The following is a 25,778-nucleotide window of genomic DNA, read 5'->3' as shown; positions in this document are numbered from 1 at the left end:
CTTACACACGAGTATATACGGTCATCACATATACATAATCACATATACGTTAATCACATACACATATACATTGCACATAAGTATATTGTTCTTTTTTGTTTATTATTGCCATATTAAAGCAACTAAAGTTGCTTGATATTAAACAGCATCTTTCAAAATTACCCATAATATAGTGGATGAAAAATCAGCCATTTTCCTCTTTTCTTTCAAAGATCCAAATATAAATAAGTAATCAGCATGAAATTTGTCACCCATGACACTTTAGCTTAAAAATGAATATATATTAGCTGAACTATTAGCTAATGGTCTGTGCGCTAAGGATCATAAACCACCGTAACACCACAGGAGTGTTGCTTTCCTGTCTAACAGGTATAGGGTTGCCATGAGGTTCAGTCTCATTTACTCTGCCTGTTAATGACCCAACAAGAGGTCATAAATAAGATATGCATTACTTGTACATTGCCTTTAAAACGTGTATGGGAAATTTACTCCAGAAATAAATATTAGACCTCTTTAAAAAGCAGCAGAAATTAATGATAAGAAAGTTCAATTTGAAAACAAACAATAATAATTAGGATATTTTCCCCAAAACAAGTCATTGAGTCCGTGCCCACTCATTCCAACTCTATAAAACAGGGAACAAACTGCTCCTGTGAGTTTCTGAGACTAGCGGTCTTTCAGGGAGAAAGATGCTCATGACTCACAGCCCGGCACTGGCGGGCATGCTACCTTCTTACTCCCTGGATTCCTTAAGCCTTACAGGGAATGCTGCATGCAGCAATATTTTCACCATGGCTGCTTCTTCTTGCAATTTACATTTCAAATGTTCTTGAAAAAATTCAGGATTAAATATTAAGATTGCGAGAATAACGATGGCTGTACAAGCAATGTTTGGCATCATTGTCTTCAAAAGTAGAAGCTTGAGTGACATCACCAGTGCGATGTAGGGCACAGGCCACCCCAAGGGAAAGGTAAGACCAAATCGACTATCCTTAAAATTCTGTGCAGTCTTTCAGCATCAATAAGTTAATTATATTAAAATGTCTGTGTGGTGGGACCGACCGAAATGGTTTTCATGAATTCGGCATACAGAGCTAAGACTCTTTGCTAATTTACTGTTGGAAACTTCAGGCACTCTAGTGGCACAGAGGGGTAAGGATTGGACCACTAAGCAAACTGACAGAAGTACGAACCCCCTAGCCCATCCGTAGATTGAAGACGAGGCAGTGTGCTCCTGTAAAAATGTGCAGCTTCCAATGCGCTATGGAACATTCTAGGGTCCAGGCTGTGCGGTGAGTTGGAATACTATGAGAGACTAGAGATCAGTGAACTCCTTTTTGTAATGGTCTCCAGTTAGAGTTGCCATTATTTCCCAATTATCGCGATGCTTTAAATCATATGGTCTTATCTTCATGTCCCAGAAGCACCTGTTTTTGTTTTTGTTGCTGTGGTGCTATTATAGTAGCCAATTTTGCCAGAAGTTTTCAGTTTTTGCAACAGTACTGTGGTAAGCACTGTTTTTGAGTCTATAGAAATAAATTTTCTTTTGCAGAAAACAAAAGTTTATTGTACAAAATTAAGGCTTTCATACCTCATGTCTTTCTAAGACCAACAAAAGATTAATTATTTAAATCGATTAAGTTTTAATGTCACTATCCCCTCTAATTCCAATTATAAAAATGGTCTGACTAAAGGTTATCAAAACACACATTATAAGTAATGCCATATCCTTTAAAGAAGACTACCCCAGACATTACTTCTTGGTCTAGGTGATCTCAAAGCATGGGATGGTTTGATCTTAAATCCTTGTAAAGCAACACTGGCAGCTCCAGCATGCCCATCATTCAGAAATTCAGAAAAAGCAATGCCATGCCTTTAGGTACCACCTTCTCCTCCTTCAACCAGGAAACTGACTAAACAGCATGGTAACCTCAAATCATTGGTCTCTTATGGTAAGGTATTAAGGAATAAAATGGAGTTGGTGGGTAATCAGGGACCTGAGGACTTGGAGTTAAATTTCCTGGAGTATTTGCTGAATTTGCTATTCCCTGGCCAAGTTTTTTCTTCATAGTTATTGCATTATGTTCCCCAATTTGGGCTTTTTTCTTTTCTTTGTCTGCAAAGGGCCACACATTTTAGCTATTGTATTTTAATCTGTTTTTGCATGCTGCATTCGCATTGGCTTGCTATCAAATGGAAATTCTTATAAGTGTCTCTAAGCATTTGTATATGAGCCCAGTTCTTTAACTGTAGCGAAGGCCTGACCCCTCATCTATAGTCTGTAAAGCCACAACACATACCACGTGGCTAAGCCGAGAAAGCAGAGCATATAAGGACCTCTTTGATTCTTCCTTTTGGAAGTTGCCGTGCATATTGTTCATATAAACTATATGATTTGGTCTAATAACCAAATGCATAAATAACCAAATAACCTGGAGCCTTCTCCCTTGAGAGCGCCACAAACTCAATAGCTCATTTTGAGAATGAAGCGGTAACTCTTATAAACTGTCTACCTTTGTCATGTCTGTCACTAATTTCCTAAGCTTGCTGTTGTGTGCCCATGAGTTGGTTCCAGTTCTACTGTGAGCTATATGACAGACTAGAACTGCCCAGCATGTTTCCTGTGCTGTCCCCTCGATGGGAGGAGAGAGCCATGTTTTTTCTCTACAGACAGGTGGGTTAGAACCACTGGCCTTTTGGTTAGGGCTGTGTGCTTGCCCATCGCATCGCTCTGGCTGCGTTCTAAGGTGACAGTCACTGGCAGGAGTGCAGAGCAGCACAAGGTATCATTTAGCTCCTAGAGGACAGATGGTGCTTAGCAGCAGAAATGCTTATCAGTCAGTGACCACACAAAAACCATTTTACTTTGCTCCTATGTCTCCAACCAGATTCAAATATTTCAGGGTATTTTTCATTCACTTAAGGATTGCCTTGGGGATATTTTCATTCCCTTAAGGACATCCAGGTGCTGGAAACCCAGTATGAGCAAGACAAATGAGGAGTCTGTTCTCAGAGAGCTTCCTGTCTAGAAGGGAGTTCAGATAATTACAGGATGGACAGAAATGACTGATAGGAACTGTATAGGATGCCAGAAATATCTATAGCAAATGGGCCAAAGGAATCCTGGGATTAGGGAATACGCTCCCAATGATGAGGTAGAAACCTATGTTTATAAAGTCAGACATAAAAGCTGCTCTGTCAACTTTTAAGACAAAAAGTGAGAGTTTGATTCTACGTAGGTTTTTATATTGGAATTTTATTGTGTATATATTTGTATACCAAGATACATAAAAACACACATCTGCCACTTATCCTGCTTTTTGGTGTATAATTCAGGCCATTAATGATGTAATCACCTTGATTTGCAGTAACCACCACTATCTGGCTCTAAAACAACAGTGACCAGTTTCTCATCTCTCCTTCATCAAAGCCATAAGCAAGCCCAAGGAATAGAGATGAGCTTTCTGGACAAATCTTAGACCTTGTTTGTAGGCAAGAAGAGAAAAGAATGTTTTTCTCAACAATGCTTGTCCATTAGAGTCTCCAGTGGAGATTAAAGAGAGACTCACCATGCCCAGAGCCTAGAGGGTGTAAGGATGGCATCCTTAAAGTATCTTAAACTTCAGTCTCCCACACCAGGGCGCCATCTAAGCCTTTGCAGGGGTGAATCTTTCTAAAATGGATCTGATCACATAACAATGACTTATACGTGTTCATGTTTTCCGGCATCCATAGCGAAGTGTTCGAATTCCTTAGCCTATCTCACCTCATTCTGTCAAATGTTGTGCTCAACTCACATTGAGCTGCTTTCTGAGTCCTGGATGCACCATGCGCTCACTGAGTCCCTTGGAATCTACTGGTCCTAGTCTACTTTGACCATTTTCTAGATGAAGGATGCCTAAGCATGTGAGATTAACTCCACACATCAGATCTTCTTAGAATTTAGCCCGAGATCACCTGGAATTAGTGTCGGGGTTTAGAATGTATAAATGACAACACTTATAACCAGACACTATTGTGAAGTCCTTAAGCTCATTGTTGCTCCAGATGACGTGATGCAGAATTGTTCTATTATGTGATAAGAAAATTAATCTGAAAGGACCTAGAATATAAGAATTTACCTCTCCTACAGTACAGTTAACAGTCATGGAATCTCACAAGGATAGGTCTATCCTGTCCTATAAGGTCACTATGAGTCGTCATCAACTCAATGATAGTTAATTTTTTAATATTATTTTTTAAATGAGCCCAATTTTATGTATCGCATTTTTAGACTTAGAGAATATGTCATATAATAGTATATGTCTCATGATCTTGTATTTTGTAAAATTGTCAGATAATTTCTATTTGATAAGACAGTCTTCCTATGGTAGACTAAAATTAATGTAGGGCAAGGCAATAGTTTGCTCTTATTTAAATTTCCTACATCAATCATAGTGGACAACTCAAATATCAACTTCTATTGAACGACCCCTATTTATACCACTAGGTGCTATCCCTGGATTTACAAGGTGTCCATGTTTACTCTCCTAATCATCTTTAGACATGATGTTGGGAGAGACCAGTGTCTGGTCCTGCTTGGTAAAGTGGAGGGCTGGTGACAAAGAGGAAGGAACCGTTTGGAAAAGAAGATTGACGCAGTGGCTGCATCAATGGGCTCAAGCAAAGGAACAAATGCGGGGATGCCACAGGAACATGGTGTTTCCATTAGTTGTGCATAGGGTCACAGTCGGTCAGAGCTGACTCAATGGCATGTCACAACAACAGCACCCTAATCATCACAAGGGGGTAATGGGGACACACAGGTCACATTCTCACTTTTCGAACAGTAGAGTTTGATCCCTGGTCTGTCTACCTCAAGTACAGTCACCTCTCAGCACCTCCTTTCTCAGTGGCGGCTAACAGGTTGCTATAATTCTGAACTGCTTTCAGCGGTTTCAAGACTTTCAAGACTGAAAGAGAATAGGAAGAATGGCCTGGAGATGCTCTTCTGAAAATCACCCTGAGTAAACAAAGAGGTGTGATGTTATGACATGTGGACTCCTCATAAGATATGGGTTGACTTATTGGCTGCTGGAAACAAGTGTCCCGAAGCAGTTTATAAATTATTCTGTACAACGGACCTCTTTCACAGAACACTGAAAACTATGAAAACTTTTTTCAAAATCAGATCCCCAATACATGAGTTGAATTGTAAAAATACAATGGGAGACGCCAAAGCAAGCTCAGTCCAAAGAGATAGGAGCAACAGGGGGATATCAGAATTATCAGGCATATTAAGACAAGAAGTGGCAGATTAAGACATTTAGGAGGGTAGCAGTAGGTAAAACCACATGGAGACAATAAAGAACGTACTTTTGATTTATAAGAGAATTGTATAAAGTCAGGGATATTAACACTTAAAACAGGTGAAAGAAATGTGTGAAGCAAGCCAGGTATATCTCGGAATTGGGTAAAGTACAGAGCCTAGTGCTGGGATCAGGAGCCCTGGCAGCATAGGGGGTTATACATTGGGCTGCTAACTGCAAGATCAACAGGTTGAAACCACCTGATGTTTTTTGGGAGAAAAGTAAGGTTTTCTACTCCCATAAGAAGTTACAGTCTCATAAACCTACAGGGCATTTCTACCTTGCCCTGTAGGGTTGGATCGGAGTCAGGATTGACGTGATGGCAGTGCATTGTGAGTTAGGAGATCCTGAATAAGTGGTCCGGTTGTTACAGAGGACTAAAGATTGGGTGGAAACTGAAACAGGATTTGAACCTATCACTTGAGCTGCAAATTAAGGTGCTCTTCCATAGGGATCTGCAGCCTCAGAAACCCTGTGAAGCAGTTGTTGTCTGCCCTGTAGGATAGATGTCAATCGAATCTACCTGCTACCGTGGGGATTGGGTGAACCATGACTGAAAGAGGCTGCCCCCGCAATTATAATATCACTATTCACCTGGGAGAATGGGTTCCAATGTTGGCAGACTTTGTGCTTTTAAAATACACTTCTCATTTTTGAATATGAATAACTACTTTCAACATTAAGGGAATGCTGTGTGGGTCAAACAGAGTATGCTTTCCAAAGATTGTTGTTCCTGCTTGGAAATTGAAAATCGAGGGGTCACTTTGGCAATACAATTGCCTGCGGAGCCAGTTATAATTCATTGAACGTTTTTGAGCTGAAATGTTAACAGACTCCGGAAGCTTTGAAGCAGCTATCCCAGGCAATTGTTTGTAGAATGTCTAGTTGGGGGAGTGGGGGCGGGGATTAAAAAGCAAGATGTCTAGTTTGGAAATTACTATTCTAATCCAGATGTGAGGCCCTTAGGATCAAACTGAGGTGCTGGCAGTAGGATTACAGAGTGAGTGATCTCAGGTTTGAGGTAAGCCACTTGACGGTCTCTCCAGTTTCAGTGATTCAAATGAATTTTTGTCTGCCCAAGTTGTGCTAATTGCTCCTATATCTCTTATATGCTCCTTTAATCAGGGGATTTGCATAAGTGAGCTCATTAAAAGAAAGCCATGCCTCACCAAAATGAACCATGCTACTTGGTGCAATAATTACAGCCTAAAAGGAAAGGTTAATCTGATTATACATCATAGGCTAAATATAACATTTTCAACATCTGTGTCAGGTGTTCAGGAATGCTCCATATATGTCCACAAACAAATAAGTGCAATTGTATATAATTTTCAGTGAAAGTCATCTTTGTCTTCTGGGTTTGAGAAATGAGAAGAGAGTAAATATCCAGCTACCATTTCCAACCGAAAGACACACTAGCACCTTGTGAAAGGTGCACGGTGTAAGCCGAAGCTCCAGGTTGAACATTCGGCGTGCATTACGAAGACAATGAGAAAGACAAACCCGTGCTTGCTGTTCAGTGACAAAATAGAATTACCTGGCTTTTCCTCTCCAGGGTGTGAGATTAAAACGCAGTGGTTAATCTATGACTCATGTTAGTCTGTTTGTATGTATTAATAATACAACGATTATGGGTAATTCTCTTCCTTATGAAATTAGATGCTTTCACGGGAGCATCATGCTGCTTGGCAATGATGTACATCTCTCTCGGGACTGAGAGAAAACCACCATGGATATGTGCCAGGTACTCCGGAATGCTGACTCCGTCTGAGTTTTAGAGGGATATTATTTTTAATTTGCAGTCCTTTCATTCAACGCCCACACACCAATCCCTGTCTTGAGCTTCCTGAAATGAATCCTGCAGCCATGAAAATTAACCAGAGTCATTTCATCCTTAATCACACACCCTGGGTTTAACATCTTCCCAGATGGTATTTCTAAGGATGTGTGTGACAGCAGCCTGGGTGAGGAGGAAGAGGGGATGTTGGTCTATCTTGCCTTGCTCTTTTGCAAATGAGCTGGCGATGTGGGATTCACATAGTAATTTAATTTTCCTAAAGCAGCCTCCTTAAACCATCTTGAGATAGCCTGCTGTAAGAAAATCTCTCATTACAAAAGATGTTGGAAGTGCTACTCTCATTCTACTGCTTTGTAACAATTTTTTTCCTCCTCCTGAATATTTTGCTGATTTCTCAACACCTAGTGATTCTGATGTGAGATTTTATGTGGAGCTTAATGGCAGAAACTCAGGCTCAATTAAAAATCAGCCCAGTAAATAGTCCACTTTAATGAGAACAAGAAGAAAAATGGTGAACTCAAAAGATTGTTAAGTAATACCATGTTCTTGGTGAAGGCCTTATTTATATTAATCTTGGGTCAGGAATATTTTTAGGATTACATGCAGGGTCATGACAGGCTGGGATCCTATGCTACAATATATCTATTCTGTTCCTATATTAATTTTTTCCATTCTTCCATGTAAAATATTTTATGAATTCGAACTTCTAAACTTATCTCAGAAATGTGGTTTAAAAGATCAACTTGAAACCCATAATATTACAAGTAGTCTGTGCATCATCAAAGAAATGTGCCCACCTTCATCGTCTAATTCATTTTATTCAATGTAACACATAAACATCTTCAGGTGCTTGAATTTGAAATTCATACTTTACATTTTTTAAGGTCCCTAGAGATCCACAGAAATTCAATTTCTCCCTGCTCCCCAAGTTACCCACTTGTAGTGCTCCCTGTTATTCCCCTAGGCATGGTGTAACCTGCATCCTGAATACTGAGTTTGCATGTTATCTCCCTGGCTGTAAGTTCGCTGAGCAGTCATCTCAAGCTAGATGCCTGTGAGCACCTACTTGCCATTTCCTTCCTGACAGCATTGGTGTCCCGGCAATGGCTGCCCTCTTCCCGCACCTTCATCTCATATTCCCGCCAACAGCCACCACCTGGTACATGCATCTAGATCTCCATCTCACTCTGCTCTGAGCTGCATATTCACAGTGCCAGATGCTTATTAGACCTACTCGGCTGGTACCCATATGATCATGTAAACGTAAAGGATGTACAATGGAATTCTTAAAGCAGTGTTTGGTTGAGTCCTGACGATGTAGAAAATAATTTAAAACAAACAGACAAAAAGAGCAACAACAGCTTTGGAGCATTTGCCGCGTGCCAAGTACGAGCGTAAGCTCCTAGCACACAGCACATCATTTACTTCTGCTCTTAACTCAGGAGAGAAACTTGATTAGCCAGATTTCTCAATGAGCACAGAGGCACAGCTGTCAACGCTCCTGAGAATATATACCTGGGATTGAGTTCACCAGCATTGGAACTCAAGAAGTTAGACTCTATGATGACTGTACCTCAAACACTTTGATGCCACTGCAGAGTACAAAATAAATAAATAAATAAATAAATAAATAAGTTTGAGCAACGGTTTCTTCTGTGAAAGGCCTTTTTATATGAGGTGCACAAACGGTCCTCCTTAAAGGATCCCTGGGGCACAGTGGTTATCCAACTGCACAGTCTGCAGATAAAAGCCACCAGCCTCTCCTTGGGAGAAAGAGGAAGCGGACTGCTCCCATAAGAGTGACTGTCTTGGAAACTCGCAGGGCCAGTTCTCCCCCTTCGCAGAGGGGTCCGTGGAGTCGCAGCGGGAACCCACTCGATGTGGTGAGTTCTTGAATTGTCCACTCTTAGCACCGACACTTCTGTGTCCCGGGCCCTCCAGGACAAAGTGAGAAGTTGGGTTTCTCTAATCTTACCAATCAGTGAATCTTAATGAATTATTTACACCTCTGGAACACACTTTGTTAATGAGCGTGTCAATGACAATTATGAAAAATATCTTTCAGTGCCTTTCATTTTCTCACTTACTGCTCTAAAAACGGTGTCCATCCATTCCCATGACCACAAGTGGGGTCGCTGTGAGTCAGAGCGGACTCCAGGACACCGCATATCAGCTCCAAAGAGAATGAAAAGTGTTACTTCCATTCAGTGAGCGCTTGCCAGGTAAGATTGGTTTACTCAGCTGCTCTCTGTATTGAACTGGTGAGATATGAAGTATTACAGAATTCAAGCATCGCCTCCAAGGACTCTCAGCTAATAATTAGTAAAATCAGTATATTTTACTCCAGAAGACTCTGTACTTGTAAACCTCCTTCCAGATTAACCATTATCCTGTTAACCTCATCCTGACTTCTCTGTTCTTAAAAATACATTTTTTGGGGGGAGGGGCGCTACTGAAACTCTGTCTTATGGCATTCAAGACCTATTCTAATCTATTCCAACATATTGTTTTACATTTAATTGAATATAAATGTATTCAAATTCACCATTTTATTATAAAACAGTTTGTATGCATCAACTATAACATGAGAAATATTTATCAAGAAGTTAAAAATATTTCAAGTCTTTCAGAGTCAAACTTACATTATCTAAATGGGCAAAAATACAGTTTAAAGTTGAATTAGTCTCAAGATTCTGCATACTAACTAAAATTAAGCTTTTCTAATGGTTGTCATAGTGCAGAACAGTAAAAGGACTCTGGACTGCTGAAAAACAAAACAAACAAACAAAAATCTTGAAGCAAGTGCAGTTCCAGTGCTCCTTAGAAGGAAGGGACCTGTTCTTTGGTATGCGTTCAGGAGAAATCAGTCCCTGAAAAGGACATCATGCTGTGAACGTAGAAGTCAGCAAAGAGCCAAGGCTTCAGTGAGATCTGTAGACCGTGCATTAGACAACGGGCTCAATAAGGGCAGCAATTGTGAGGACGGTGCCTTCAGTTGAACTCACGAAATATTTACCGAGGCCAATTTTCCTCCTGGAATACATAAGTTTAAAATGAGCTGGAAGTCACTGAATAGCACCTAACAAATGTACTGTGTGCTGTATTTTATTCAGTGCAAGCCACATTGCCTAGAAGAAGTAAAATGCATATCTTACACCAAACTCAGTACACTGGCACTCCTGCACATCTTTATAACTTTATTCTTTCATGCATTTTGATTGAATTGTCTCTTCCACTATGCAAAATGCCTACATCCTTTAAGAGGACAGACTATGAGGAATAGCGATTGTCTCACTCATCGTCTATCTTCAGTGCCCAGCACGATGCGAGTTACGTATTAAGTCCTTAGTAAATACTTCATGAGTTTGACTAAATGCATTGTCTGAAGTCATTAAGGAGCTATTAGGTTGGTCTAAATCCCACAACTCTTAATTCATAAACTTATGAGTTTTCATACAGCAATGTTCTTCCAAGTCCTTTGGCAGACTGGAGAAAATCAAATAAATTTCATGGGCCTCCATTCCCTACTGAACACCATTCTAAGGTAATCCCTGGGGTGGCTATATAGAAGGAAAATGTTTGAATAGATAATTCAATGAAATACCAAGAACACAAATATATGTTTAATTATTTGATATTCTGTTACAACACATTATGTGATAAGAGTATGGAATATGAAAAATAGGTATAACTTTCATAATTAAATAACATTTTAAGGATCTATAAATTAATGACATATTCTACATCTGCACTAATATTTAATTCTCTTCATTGCTTAAACCCATAATAATGAAAGGAACTGTTCTGATAATTTCTCATTACCATGTTAGGTAATAAAATGTCCTTTACCATTAACCTTTATCATCTAAGTTAACTACCAGATAGATATACTTTAAATTCCTTCTCCCTTTCTCATCATTTTATCACCACACACATTGCCAGAATAAGGGATCAAAAATGTAGTAATGCCAAATTAAACACAAATAAGCCATCTATGATAGACTCTTCCAAATCAGTCACTGTGAGGCATCTCGGTGCATGTGCACGGAGACTCATCTCATCGTATAGACATGTCTACAGGACACATTGCATTCTGGAACTGGTTCCAGTTTTGCTTCTTACCCACCAATCGATAGCACCATGGGGCTACCCCGATGGTCGCCTAGAAACACTGTGGGATTGGCAAAGGACAAGATTGAGCAGGGGGTTCTCCTTCTCACTCCGCACCCCCACGAATTAGGCAGCAATCCTTCCGGCAGCTATTCTCGGCACTCATCATTGTCTTGAAGATATGAGCCCCCCAACGCCCCTGCTGAACATGCGCTGTCGGACCCCGGCGTCCACTCTAAGCTGACAGTGCGAAGCACCGTGCTCAAGAGCCCAGGCAGCACTCCGCGAGCGCAGAGAACGCAGGCATTAGGAGGTTTTGTGGGCGGCAGGTCTATAAAATCACAAAACCAGGAGCATGGACAACTCAGGTGTCATCCTGCACGGCTATGGCAAATGGACATCCTTTGTCATTTGATTTAAAAAAAAGCCTACTTGTGGGTGAAGCACTTTGTTAGGCTCCATGAACACAGAAAGGAACTGGATGTGCAGTTTAGTTGTGGGACAACACTAGAAACTCAGATTCAACGGGCAACTCAGGGAGTACTTATAAAAGAGGCAGGCACATATTTTATAATGCCATGGAAGCACAGGACACAGCCTGACAGGTCCAGTCAACAGCGGGTATTAAAAGCCAACAGAGTGATAAACATTGTTTTTGGATTTTGAATTTGTGCATTAAAATACGTTAACATTAGAAAATACTTCAGAGACTACCAGGTTGTGTGTGTGTGTGTTTTACATTTGTAGCAATCTTTGTGCTGCTTCAATTAGCAGTTTTGAAATAATGAAGAAAAGATGATATAATTGGTATGTCAAGTTAGGCAACTTTCAGAGGTCCAAAGTAAAGAAACAGGAGATACAGAAGAGAAAAAATGTGTGGTGTCGTTCATACGGTTCTGTTGAATCGTCGCAGAATAAATAACACCTACTTCAACTTAAGGCAAGTCAATATAAAATGTGCTCGCCCTCAGACTTGTACTGATGATGCCAAGGAGCTGCCGTTCTGCGCTACATATCTCTTCAGCATGTGAGGTTGGAGATACCACTCCTGTTTCTTGAAGGTACTTTTCTTTCTTTCTTTCTTTCTTTCTTTCTTTCTTTCTTTCTTTCTTTCTTTCTTTCTTTCAATTGGGGACTCTTACAGCTCTTATAACAGTCCCTACATCAATTATATCTAGCCTTTGTGCACATATGTCGCCATCATCGTTAACCTGAGGTACTTTTAACAGAGGTCCAATTCACTGAACAGTTGAATAGCTCAAGTCTACTCTAAGGTACCTCCGAAGAAAAGTCTGGCGATGCACGGGGACACATCAGTTATTGAGAACCCCATCAAGCACAGGTCTATGCTGACACAGATGGGATAAAAGCCACTGGTTGTTTTTCAAATTTCTTTTTAAGATTTAAATCCCAGGTTTTGGGAGCAGGATTGGATCATGCTCATAGTGAGCGGAAGCATACTCCATAAAAACACTACATAATAAAAAATGTAATTTGAGGACTACATTTCCTAAATTTCACACTATCTTCCCACTGGCATTTTTATTGATTCTGTTCACTGCTTCTTCTAAAGCCTTTTCACTACAGTGTTAGTGTCCCCCAGAGGGGGCTGCTAACTGCTATCGAGGTTCAAACCCACCAGTGTCTCTGGGAGAGAGAGGTGAGACTACCTGCCCCTGTAAAGACTCACAGCCTGGGACACCCAAAGTGCCAATTCTGTTCTGTCCTTGAGGTTTATTAGGAATCAGCTTTGAATTGTTGGCAGTGCCGTTTGGGGGTTGGGGATGGAGGATGACACAGCTGTGAAGCACTCAGCTACTTCCTGAAAAGTTGGCACTTCAAAGAAACACAGGGGTACAGGGAAGAGACATGTTCTGCTTTCAAGATTACGGTCATTGAAAGCCTATGGAATTTAAATAGACACGTATATCCTCCTGCCCATCTCAGCACTCTTCACAGTAGCCAAAGGATGAAATGCCCGCCACTGGAGCAGCATTCGGAGTAAGCCTAGCACTGCTTTTTCATGAACCCAACTGAAGAAATTAAGATTGAACCCTAGTCCTCAGAGTCAATCCTCTTTAGTATATAGGACATTTTCTTATTATTTTCTCTCAAGTAAATCAGCTCTTTGTTTGAAAAACCCACCTTTATAATTAAGGGCACAGATGCTGACTCTTAATTCTTTAGCGGGGGAGAGAATATTCCCTGAGAATACCCAAAGCAGCATCTTTATTTCTCTGGACAAAATACTTTCAATCATTCACCAGCAAAGAGCAATTACCATGTGGTCTTCATGGCGAATCACAGAATTCCAACGTGTTTGTCGTCATGAGACAATGAAAAATACCAAGATTCATTCGTTCTGGTAAAATGAGTTCTCCATTGTTTTGGTTCTAGGGATAACATAACTTATCTCTAAAAGAGGCAGAGTGGCAGCCACCAGGACATCACAGAGAAAAACTCTGTATCACAGACTGAGGTATTTATGATTTCCAGAATATAGCGTAACAGGAAACTCTTTAAAGTAATAGATTTAGAAACAAAAAGAAACATTAAACACAGTGAAAGGACCCTCCAGGTCAGGCTTAAAACCACAAATACACTTTTCTGAGATTACAGAAATCATCTTGTGGACATCTTTGATTCTGGGTACAAGCAGGTCACCTGCACATGGGATAGACAGTTCTGTAACAGTAAAGGTGACCTGGTCTAATGATCACTTTCATAGGTTCTATATCAATAAACCCTAAGCAAAGCTAGGAAATTTGTTTTCTATAATACATCAATTTCTGTCACTAATTTTTTAATCAAACTTCTGGCAGTACCTATGAAAATATGGCTTATACTTCACTTATGCCCAGTCAATATCACTGGGTTATTCTAGTTCCGTCATCTCTTCTTTATTGTGATTTGATCTGGACATTGACTCCAATGGGTAACTCTACTTGAACAATTAAGACATGAGCACCTAAACCTGAGGCATGTGACTGGCACCTTAGGCAATAACAAATTTAACCAGCAGCACATATCTCACCCAATTTCTGACCCAAATGTCTCCAAGGAATAAAAAAATTGGGACTAGAAAAAAATTAAGTCACTTAAGGAGAAATACAACTTCCAAATTAGAGGAATTTGACTCTAATGAGACGAAGGCAGAGAAAACCAATCTGCAGGTTAAGGACAAGGCCAAACTGTAGAGAAGCACAGAGGAATGCCACGTGAAGACAGAGAGACACAGCGAGAGACAGAGAGACAGACAGAGGGAAGACCCAGAGGAAGAAAGGAGAGCCTGGTTGAAGGAAGCTCCCCCAAATCCCAAATTTGGGTCTGTCCTGGTTCTTTTTGAGATACCCTCAAGTTTTAAAATATAAACAAAAATGCATTAAGCTCTTTATTTAATATATATAATATATATTAAAGAGCGTAATATATATATAAACATATGTAATATAAAACACACAATAATTATCAGTGATATTCACAAATTCCATCTCTCTCAAGCATTTACCTCCTATTCTTTGTCCTCTGACTTTGGATTTTTCCCACCCAGGTAGCCAGGAACATTCTGTTAAATTAAATTTTACTGCAGTCAAATCCTATAGTTAGGAAGAATCTGTGATCACAGCTCTTTTAATGACTTTGAACTAATTCTGTCTGCCTCAAAGTTACTTACATTTCTAGTCTCATCGCTAACTGTTAGAGATTCATACAATACTAAGCATTTCTCCTTCTCCATTGCTCTCTCTCTTTCTCTGTTCTCTCAGCCTCACTCTTTTCCTCTCTCACACTCTTACTTTGTCTTTTATGGACACACACACATTCACACTACACTTTGGAAATCTGTGGGGGTCTGAACTCCAATTTGCTCCTTTAATTTTATATGATTGCATACCTTATTCATCTAAAAAGGACTAGTAAATTCACTTGAAAAACAAATACATATAAATGGTGCTTACTTATGATTTATTATAATTACTTTATCTATAATTTATTATAATTAGTGTACCATTACACTAATTTTACATCACAAATTTCCCTATAGCAAAATATTTTTCAATGAAATGACAATTAGAGCTAAAAATTATAAAAAGAAAAAGTATGATTGGTTAGTATCATGTAAGTGGACTGCAACCCTAAATAAAGATTTTCTAGCTCAATCAAATGATATTTCAAATTCCCATGGGCAATGTTACTTTGTATGTAATGTCTAATCTGTTCCAAATATGGATCACATCTCAGCAGCACAAAGAAAGAACTGTTATCCTAATAAAGACGAATTAGCTTTTCCTTGTATTTCATTTCTCTAATCTGTAAAATGGGTAAAATAATGGTACCTCCTCTTTGTATTTAATAATTAAATTATTAATTACATGTAAAACACCTAATGGACTATTCTGTCCAAAAAAAAACCTTGGTAAGTGTAAACTATTTGTATTATCACATTTTTTCAAGGTATTGATGCATAACGCTCCTAAGAGCCAGCAAACAATCCCTGAACTAACAACAAGCTTTTTTCTTGTGAACTGTTTTGTTTTGTTCTTTGTCAGTGGTTTGTTTTTGTTGTTTTGTTGTCTGGTTGTATACTGTTGCTTTGTTTTCCTCTGTCTTGTTTTCATTCATGTTAGTGTCTCCACAGGTCTGTCTGAATAGGACAGGCTGGATGAACTATCTGGAGGAAAAACAATGGGACCAACAGTTCCCGGGGGACTTGGGGTGGGGGGGTAGGGGGGGTAAGGAAGTGGTGTTAACAAACAAAGGGACAAGGGAACAACATGGGACCCAAAATGGTAGAGAGGAGGGAGTGGCAGGCATGGTGGGAAATGATCAAGGGTAAGGCTGCGTAAAGAAGAGGTATACTCTAACCCAGGTGGCGACGAAGCATGGTAGTAGGGCAGGAGGAAAGTCAAGGGAGATGGAGGAAAGATCTAGGAGTCAAAGGGCATTTATGGAGGTCTAGACAAAGATATGTACATGCAAATATATATAGGAGGATGGGGAAATAGATCTATGTGTCTATATTTATAGGTTAAGTATTAAGGTGGCAGAAGGACCTTGGGCCTCTACTCAAACACTCCCTCAATGCATGAATACTTTGTTATTAAATTGGAATTCTATGATGCTCACTCTCCCGACACAACTGCTGGAGCCAAAGTGGGTGAACAAGTAAATGTGGTGAAGAAAGCTGATGGTGCCCGGCTATCAAAAGAGATAATGACTGGGGTCTTAAAGGCTTGAAGATAAACAAGCGGCCATCTAGCTCAAAAGCAACAAAGTCCACATGGAAGAACACACCAGCCTGTGTGATCGAGTGGTCCCGAAGGGATCAGTTATCAGGCATCAAAGAACAAAAAAATCATATCGTTGACTGCACACCTCCATGATAGGATCACTGAAGACAAATGGGTGCATAAGCAAATGTGATGAAGAAAGCTGATGGTGCCCGGCTATCAAAAGAGATAGTGTCTGGGGTTTTAAAGGCTTGAAGGTGAACAAGCGGCCATCTAGCTCAAAAGCAAAAAAGCCCACATGGAAGAAGCACACCGGCCAGTGAGATCACGAGGTGCCAAAGGGACCAGGTATAAAGCATCATGCAAAAAAAAAAAAAAAAGATGTATGTGTGTATATGCATTTATGTGTGTTTGTATGTATGTGTATATATATATGTGTGTGTGTGTGTGTGTGTGTATGTATGTATGTGTGTGTGTGTGCGTGTGTATATATATATACCATATTGAATGAAGGGGGAAGTACAGAGTGGAGACCCAAGGCCCAAGTGTCGGCCAATGGAGATCCCCTCATAGAGGGGTTTAGGAGAGGAGATGGGTTAATTAGGGTGCGAAGTAGTACCGATGAAGAACACAGCTTTCCCCCAGATCCTGGATGCTTCCTCCCCCCAACTACCATGATCTGAATTCTATTCTGCAGGATTGGATAGGGCAGAGATTGTACACTGTGCATATAGGGGCTGGAGGCACAGGGAATCCAGGATGGACGATACCTTCAGGACCAAGGGTGTGAGGGGTGATGCTGGGAGAGTGGAGGATGAGTGGGTTGGAAAGGGGGAACTGATTACAAGGATCCACATGTGACCTCCTCCCTGGGAGAGGGATGGCAGAGAAGGGGGGAAGGGAGACTCCGGATAGAGCAAGATATGACAAAATAACGATGTATAAATTACCAAGGGCACATGAGGGAGGGGGTAGAGGGGAGCAGGGAGGGAGGGGGAAAAAAAGAGGACCTGATGCAAAGGGCTTAAGTGGAGAGCAAATGCTTTGAGAATGATTGGGGCAGGGAATGTATGAATGTGCTTTATACAATTGATGTATGTATATGTATGGATTGTGATAAGAGTTGTATGAGTCCCTAATAAAATGCAGAAAAAGAAAAGAGGAGAAAAAAAAGAGAAAATGATTAGGGCAAAGAATGTATAGATGTGCTTTATACAATTGATATATGTATATGTATGGACTGTGATAAGAGTTGTATGAGCCCCTAATAAATTGTTTAAAAAATACATTAGATATATATTCTCAAGTCCCTTTGTTTTAGAGAGAAAAATAAGTCCTAATATTAATCTATTCTACTAATCTTACAAGAAGTATTTTGAAACAGAGAAGTGATGAGTCAATTTTAAAAGTTTGAACCTAGAACATCTTTTGATTGATTTAAAATGCTGTTACAGTCCAAAGACCAGTTTGCAAAAGTCTCATTTTTGAGATTGCAAATATTTTTTTATTTGGCTTTAATTTAGTGGCAAATCTCCTAGTGAAATAAACCTTCATTTTATTCAAGTGAACACTTGCTGAACTACTTTCCTGATGTAACTTTGAGGAGATGCTGGACTAATGCACACAGCTATGCGTATAATATTCCATAACAGTACGACACCTGTAAGTGGAACTGCTAATTCCAGACCACGTTCAAATTCAATAAAACTCTCGTTTAATGTAGAAAGCCCTTTGTGAGAGGTTATTGGTTAAAATGAATTATTTTATTCTTCTAGTACATTGCTACATTGCTGAGATAAAGCCACCTAAATAACTTTAAATTTAAATTGAATAAAACAAGATGTGACAACGTAAAAATAGAATGAAAAACAAGTATTTATTTTAAACACATCATGTTGTCATATTATTAAAATTCTTAAGACATTAGGTGAAAGTATTTTTAATTTTTTTTGCTTTATTCGTGTGTGAAGATCAATTACAGGATCAATGAATTGATCTTATGCTACATGCTTTTATTCATTTTAGCACTTTAAACTATAGAGCATGCTTAGTATTCAACCTTGCTGGACTTATTCAGGAGTGTTGATTTATTATCCAATTTGCCTTAATATGGGGCAGTGATATTTCCCAAGCAAATGTTTTATCCTATTCATTTCCATTCTCAGCTCCTAAAGCATATTCCAATATCTTTCCCTCTATTTTTTTTAACTCTGAAACTCACTGTGAACTTACGGAATCATTGAAGATTACATTTATGGAAAAGAGAAAGAAGTAAATTTCAGGAAAAGTAACTCAAACTGCAGTATTAATAACTGTATTGCGTAGGGAATCTGTGGTTGCTAGATCTGTTTAATCATTATGTTTAAAGACATTAAATGAAATAACATATGTGATACGATTGTAATTGAACATTTGTTAGATAAATAGATGAGAGGGTGGGCGGGTGAGTGTTATTGCTAATGGCCATTAATATCAGGAAGCAATGTACTAAATAAGCAAAGTTACGTTTTCTCAATTTTCAGAAAAAGGTGATTCTAGAAGTGAAGTTTCTCATGCAGTCTGTTTTGTGTGTTGAGTGTTTATTTAGGTTTTGAAGGTTCATACCAAGAGCCAAATAAATTTTACTTCAGCAATTCCTCCTCCTTTCTGACTTTCCAAGCTTGAGCTTCCGGCTTCAGGCGAGGCTGTTAAACCTACCACCTGGCAGGAAGCTGCACTTTGAGCCAAGATCGGATTTGGTAGGGCAAGGAAACACTGTTTTCGTAAGGCAAGTGAAGGCAGAACCCGCACCAGCCTGAATATTTAGAGGGTGAAAGATGAATTCAACAGAGAATATGCAGAATGAGGGTATAGATTCATATGTCAAGAGCAGTGATGGCATCTTTTAAATTTTTGCTTGAAGGAGGTTCTTCAATAAGCATGAAGATAAAGGATGGTAAAAGAGCTAACCGTTTTATTGTGATTTTATTTTTATATTTGTGGTAGTTATATGATTTCATACCAACTTGATAAATAAGTGTAAGGGGGGAGGCTAGCCTGTCAATCAGGTAACAGTCTGATGATGCCTCTTTTGGGGTATGGCCTTCTCATAAGGTTTCTGAGAACTTCCCTTCTTGCTTCCTGGAGGCGGTCCACACACTCTGCTTCACCTTCCTGTTGAGGAGCCACAGCTGGAGGACTGGGGAACCACGTGGAGATCAACACCAGAGCTGAGATACTTCCACGACCACTGGATCCACAAGACTTTTTACTCACTGGCCAGTGAGCTTCCTGCATTGTGCATCATTGCTTGTGGATGCATGAGAGATGATATCCGAGGAGATATTTACGTACTAGTACCTGACCTATGGGCTAGGATCAGACTTATGGACATGATCTGGACTGGGCTGGGATGTTTTCTTAATCTACAAGTACTCTTTGATGTAAAGCTCTTTCTTGCACATATATGAGTGTCACAGGATTTGTTTCTCTAGTCCACCCGACTAACACAGTTTTACTTTTGCTTTCATAAGTTCCCTTGCTAATAACTTCAGCATGATCAATGATAGTGGCCTAAATTGTCAAAGTTTATTTCTATAATCACAGCCTTTTGTAATACAGTGACCAAAGTTGACAAGTCTATACTTTTAAAGGTATCATGCATGTTTGATTCACAATTAAGGTCAAAAGTTAAAATAAAGTGACCGACTTCAGAGTAATATTGAAGTAAAGAACTAACTATCTCTTCAGACACTGTAGCAGTTCAATTAGTACACTAAAAGGGCAGGGAGTATACTTTTGTGTGACTTGAAGGGCTAAGGAGACAGCCCGAGAGCATCTGTTTTATAACCCGATTCAGGCAGAGTTCTACAGCCCACCTCAGCCTTGGGATCTAGGTTATCATTGCACAGGGATAAAGCACACCCCTCTGAGGGCTGGGGCACAGAACTGTTAAAGGTGAAGGTCACAAGGCTCTCCATAAACTTGCCAAAGCCAACCGGTACTTTTAACCACTGTGTGATCACGCTCTAACCAGAAAACAATGCTCCTCCATCCTACACGTAGCTATAAAGGGGATTAGAAGTGCACCTTAATGCTCACCTGCCTGGGCAGCCACATTGTAGTGCTCAAGTCCTGCAATGTGGAGAAGAACTTGTGTTTTTAAGACAGTGCAAGCATTACATTTTATGTCACGTTAGAGAGTGACTGATGCTGGTGTTTAATAAAAATTTCTTTTGCAAAATTGACAAAATGTAAATTCTGTTTGTTTTGGGTGATTTTTTGTTTTTTGAGGAAATGATCCTTGTTTTAGTGCTAGAACTTTAGCATTAATATCGTGCTTGTTGATTTGAAATAAAGTCATGAAAGGGAGAGCTTCAGGAGGGATGTACTGAAAAATAAATGGTTTCATAATTCAATTTAGATGTAAAGCCACGTTTAAAGTTAAAATTTAAGATGATTCCCTAAGTGGAACTTACTTTAAAAGAAGGACACTGCTCTGTACATGTTGTCATTTGAAAAAGCTAAATAATAATAATCTGCTCAAGCCAGGTATCTTTTGGAGCAACAGTCTCACTCTAGCATTCTGTGCTCAGTTATATTCAGTAACTAAAAGCGATGCCTTCGATTCGTGTCTAATATGTCTACCTCTGCAATTGATTGTAAGCCACTTTATGAGGCAGTCTGAAACCCTTTCTGTATCTACTAGTCCTGATGAGCTTCTTAGAAAAATAAATCAGCACTTTTGAAGCTTTTACCTCCCTCTTTGCCTACTGCCAAGGCTTGCTAAATACACCCTCTGTATTTTGTCCCCCAGCATGATTCACAGGCATGGGGGTGGGGATTGCAAATCAGAGCTCCTTGTGCTTAATTTGGGTTTAGGTGTTCAGGTGTGCATGCAGTTCCCAGAGATGTCCTCTCATTTGTACTGCCGTGACCTAATTTCATTCCATTTACATTTTCCTGGAGCTCCAAAGTATGATGGAAATGTCAATAAAAATTAATCTCAGATTGTCAATAAGGGTGTTCACAGGAGCTAAAGGTCACCTTGGTGACATTTGGTCCTTGGGCCTATACGTTGTCTTAAAGGAAAAGCACATCAATCCATACACCCTTGATGTATATATGTAGCAAAATGATTAATATGACGCTTCATTTACTTCAATCGAACAACCTCATTTTCCTGATGGGTCTGGGGAAGAAAGTGGGGGTGAGAGCCATTGCATTATATAAGACTCAGTGCTGAGCGACTGCATACAGAGTTAGCTATGGTTGTCATTCTGCTCGGTGTAAAATGAACCATCTCGGAAGTAGGAGTGGAGATTTCCCTAGCAGCAACAGAGAAGAGGTGGGAGTGGAGCCGGTCTTTGGGACGTTGAAATTCCTCCACAGTGAACCACCTTGATCCAGGAGACAGGCAGGAGAAGAGTTGTCTGACACCAGAACTGTTGACACTGGAAGAGCAGTGGAGAAACAGGAGCAGCAGAACCAGGAGCCAGAGCATGAGCCAGCGTGGTGGACTTTCCAGGCCACAGAAGATGTAGAGCTCAGTGCTTTGCGGCAGGAGGCTGATTGGTGGAGTGGGTGGCTCTGGGCACTTCATAGAAGGATCTGGGTTTGCTGATCCACGGAGCTGGATGCCTTCAGGTTGAGGTTGATAGTGAATTGCCAGCCCTTTAGGCATTTATTGGTAGCCATGAAAGTGCTTTGTCCTGTTCTCTGAGCAGGGCAGAGCCCAGGCCAGAGGGTAAGAGTCAGAGAGAGGCCTCATTGTAGGCACAGCAGAGAAGTGGCTAGACTGAAAAACTATATCCTGATCATTTCTCAGCAGACTTGTAACCTGTAAATGTCCCTAATAAACCCCATACTCCTGAGCACTGTCTCTGCGTTTTGTGTGGCGATTGCAAGGACTTATCAAGACCAATGGAGAAAACCAGAACCAGTTCTGGGAGGACTGATCAGTGTCAGGGCAGGAGGAAGTGATGGAGGGTGGAGGCATGCCTGATCTCTGCATTTTGGGAATTGACATTAGGAGCTGGAGATGGTCAGGTGTGACCCTAATTCTTTCCTTCAGCGTATTAAACTCAATTTTGTCATTGGGAACTTATATACTATTAAGAATAAGCAAAAGAATATCTTCATGTTTATGCAAGTATTGCTATTCTTGCTAATACATTTAAATATTTAAATTAGGAATGATAACTCCCATTAAAAATAGGTGACACAAACGGTGTGCACTACCTGCTCTGAAGGTTGTTGGTTGGAATACCCGTAAGTTCAACAGAAGTTCTTTGGCTGGTAATTTGCTTATTTTAAGATCACGACCAAGAGGACAGGTCTAACCTGTAAGGGTTATTGGAAAATCCCCTTATCTTTTACTTGCGTTTTTCCAAGAACTTTTTGAAATCCCCTCATACATCAGGTTTCAATGAACTTGAATCAACTAAATGGCAACTAACACCCCACCGTAATGTTTGGTGGGGTGGGAAGAAGTCAATTCCAAGTGATGGTGATCCTGTAGGACAGAGTAGAACTGCCCACAAGGTTTCCGGGGCTGAAACTCTTTATGGGAGCAGAGAGCCTCACATTCCAGCCATATCCACCCAGGGTTATAATCAAACTCTACAGGACATCGGGTATAATGGTTTCTGTCCTCTCCAGACACCAATCCAAGAGTGTTTGAGAGAAAAGATGGTCAAGGAGCATGCAAATTCCCACCACATCCACTGCCATCTAGTTGATTCTGACTCATAGCAGCCCCACATAAGGGCTTGGGAACCCCATAAATCATTATGAGAACAGACAGCTTCATCTTTCCAGAAAAATCTACATGGAGAATAATGTGGCCACTGCAGCCATACCTAGAATATTGGAGGGGAGTTGGGAAAACAGGAAAACAAACAAATACACACATACACACACACACAGACACACACACACACACAGACACACACACACACACACACACACACACACACCCTCATTGGCATTGAGTAAATTCTGACTCACAGTGTCCCCCTAGGCAGCAGAAACCGTCCCTGTGGGTTCTACGGCAGCAGAAAGGTTCATCATTTCCCCTGGACAAAGGAGCAGGTGGGTCTTTCTCACAGGTGGCCTTGCAGTCAGCAGCCCAGCTCTGAACTGACTATACTGCCCGGGCTCCCAGTAAAGTGACCAGAGCTCACAGGGCCTGAGGTCAGCTATGCAGTGGGGAGAGAAGATGGCTGTTGCCGGGCCTTTCCAGAGGGAAGGGAGAAACGGTGTCACTCTGATAGCAAATGGACAAATTGGCAACAAGCAGCTTCTTCCTTTCATTCAGGGCCTCAGGCAGATGGAAATCATTTTGTGGCCTCTCCGACTCTTCTTTCCCTATTTGTGTCCACTTAAATATTTTCTCAGCAATAACATCACAGATCTAAAGAGTTCTACTTAACCATCAAAAACGTCATGCGAAAATGGAATTAAAAGATATTGAGATTTTCCTACCAACTTTTAGGGGCCCCTTCTTATGGTGCTTTGTGTACATTTAAAACAAAACATAGCAAAACAAAAATGTTTTCTCAAACTTCTATGCAGGGTCATCATCTTGGGATTCAGGTTTTATCTGGGGATAACAACGCACATGCACACACACCTGAAGTCTTGCCATGACTTCCTTGTTTACTTTGGGTGCTCAATTACAAAGGAAACAAAGTCCACAGTAAAGACTGAGATGTCGGGCGCTACGTCACAGTGGTGGGGAGCAACAGAAATGTCACCAGTGTGCCTTTGGAAAGAACCAAACTGAGAGGAGAGACACCTACATCCCTCTGAAGAGTGTTAAGGAAAGCAGGATCAGGAGAGAAATTGAAGAAATGCAGAGCAGGCTTGTCTATTTGTTCTAGAAAAAGGAAACTCAACAATTTGTCTACGGAAGGGGGTGTGAAAAAAAGTTTTATTTTATTTTCAAGGCAATCTTGTTAATGAATAAAGATGAAGTATTCTATTATGCTAAAAATTCTCCAAAGAAGTGCTGGGAATCATTCTAAAAGAATGAGATTAGCCTCTGGTTTCCACCTGATCGTTCAAGTTGAACTTAGGAGCATTTTAAAACGCATTGCTTGTGTTTTTTAAGAATAAACCCTTCTGGAAGGCAGGGAGCCATGGTTTCTTACATCCTCTTCCTGCTCGAGTTTATCTCTCGGTCTCAAAACAAACTCGACCTCCTCCTCACTCTGCTGAAAACTTGAGTTTGTGTGTAATGCTTAAAAGATAACATTAGTAACTGAAATAATACTTGGGGGCATACAGCCGAGGGAGGGGGAAATGGGAAGTCAACACGAATGGGTACAAGAAGCAAGAAAAAGCTTCCAAAGTTAACTGTAGTAATGATTACACACTCTTCTTAATATGATTGGAGTGTTGAATTGCAATAAAAATTTTTTTAAAGAATTATAATTCGTCACATAAATGGGGATATAAAATCTGGAAAAGGACATCCTCTGACTCTCCTCACCTATACACATAACTAAAGGCACACATATCATGCTCTTATGATTTCTCCTAAGCAGAGGCCTACTTGGCCAGAGAAAATTAGTTGTAGAAATGACAAAAAACAAACTCTGCCAGCAAGTTGATTCTGTATCACAATGATGAGTTAGAACTGCTGCTGCGGGTTTTGGGGACTGAAACTCACATCTTTGGAACTGCTGAGCTTAGTTAGCTTCTCCACAGACAACCCACGTTGCCACCAGGACAGTAGACAAGGTCCAATTAAGCACCCGTGGCACAAGGGCTGTTTGCAAGTTATCATCTCTGCCCAGTTCTTGAGGAGACTTGCTTATTAGGGAACAGTTCCATTCGTATGAGGAATTATTCTTCTAAGCTAATTTCTGTATACTGGAGTATGCTCAGTCTCTAATCAGAAAGATACAATTTATGAAGAAATCTCTGTTAGTTATGCGTAACTTTTTTCTAATGGCCCTTTGGCGATCTAGAAATGGGGCACAATCGGTGAGCATCACACAGACTTCAATATTATCCTACAGTTATGATGTGGGTCCGCAGACTGTACTGTCATAGAGTGTTGTTTGAAAAGAGTTTGCTCATTTTGGCTAACTTCTGTTGTTAATTTGAAATCTATTCCCCAATATGTATGCAATCAGAGGGCACCGATTAGTCAAGAGATTACGTATGCGCTGCATGAGGCCTTGGAACCCTGAAAAGTAGCTATACTAGAATCTTCAAGAGATGTCTTTGCTATTAATTCATACTTCATCATGATTCCACATTTACCACAAAGCTTATAAATAAAATGTAAAGAAATTTCTCATTATT

The 25,778-nt window shown here is 40.2% G+C and overlaps 1 protein-coding gene and 1 pseudogene across 1 annotated transcript in view; both read right to left on the bottom strand.

Moving 5' to 3' along the window:
• The window catches only part of LRP1B (LDL receptor related protein 1B), a 1,653,255-nt gene that overhangs the window by 1,518,238 nt on the left and 109,239 nt on the right, over positions 1 to 25,778 (bottom strand). The gene's annotated exons all lie outside the window — the stretch shown is intronic.
• On the bottom strand, positions 1,732 to 2,417 carry LOC142424754 (U2 small nuclear ribonucleoprotein B'' pseudogene; annotated as a pseudogene).

Source organism: Tenrec ecaudatus, chromosome 13 (assembly GCF_050624435.1).
Source record: "Tenrec ecaudatus isolate mTenEca1 chromosome 13, mTenEca1.hap1, whole genome shotgun sequence".
Lineage (NCBI taxonomy): Eukaryota > Metazoa > Chordata > Mammalia > Afrosoricida > Tenrecidae > Tenrec > Tenrec ecaudatus.
The sequence above is the reverse complement of the archived record's forward strand: the minus strand, read 5'-3'. Positions and strand labels throughout refer to the sequence as shown.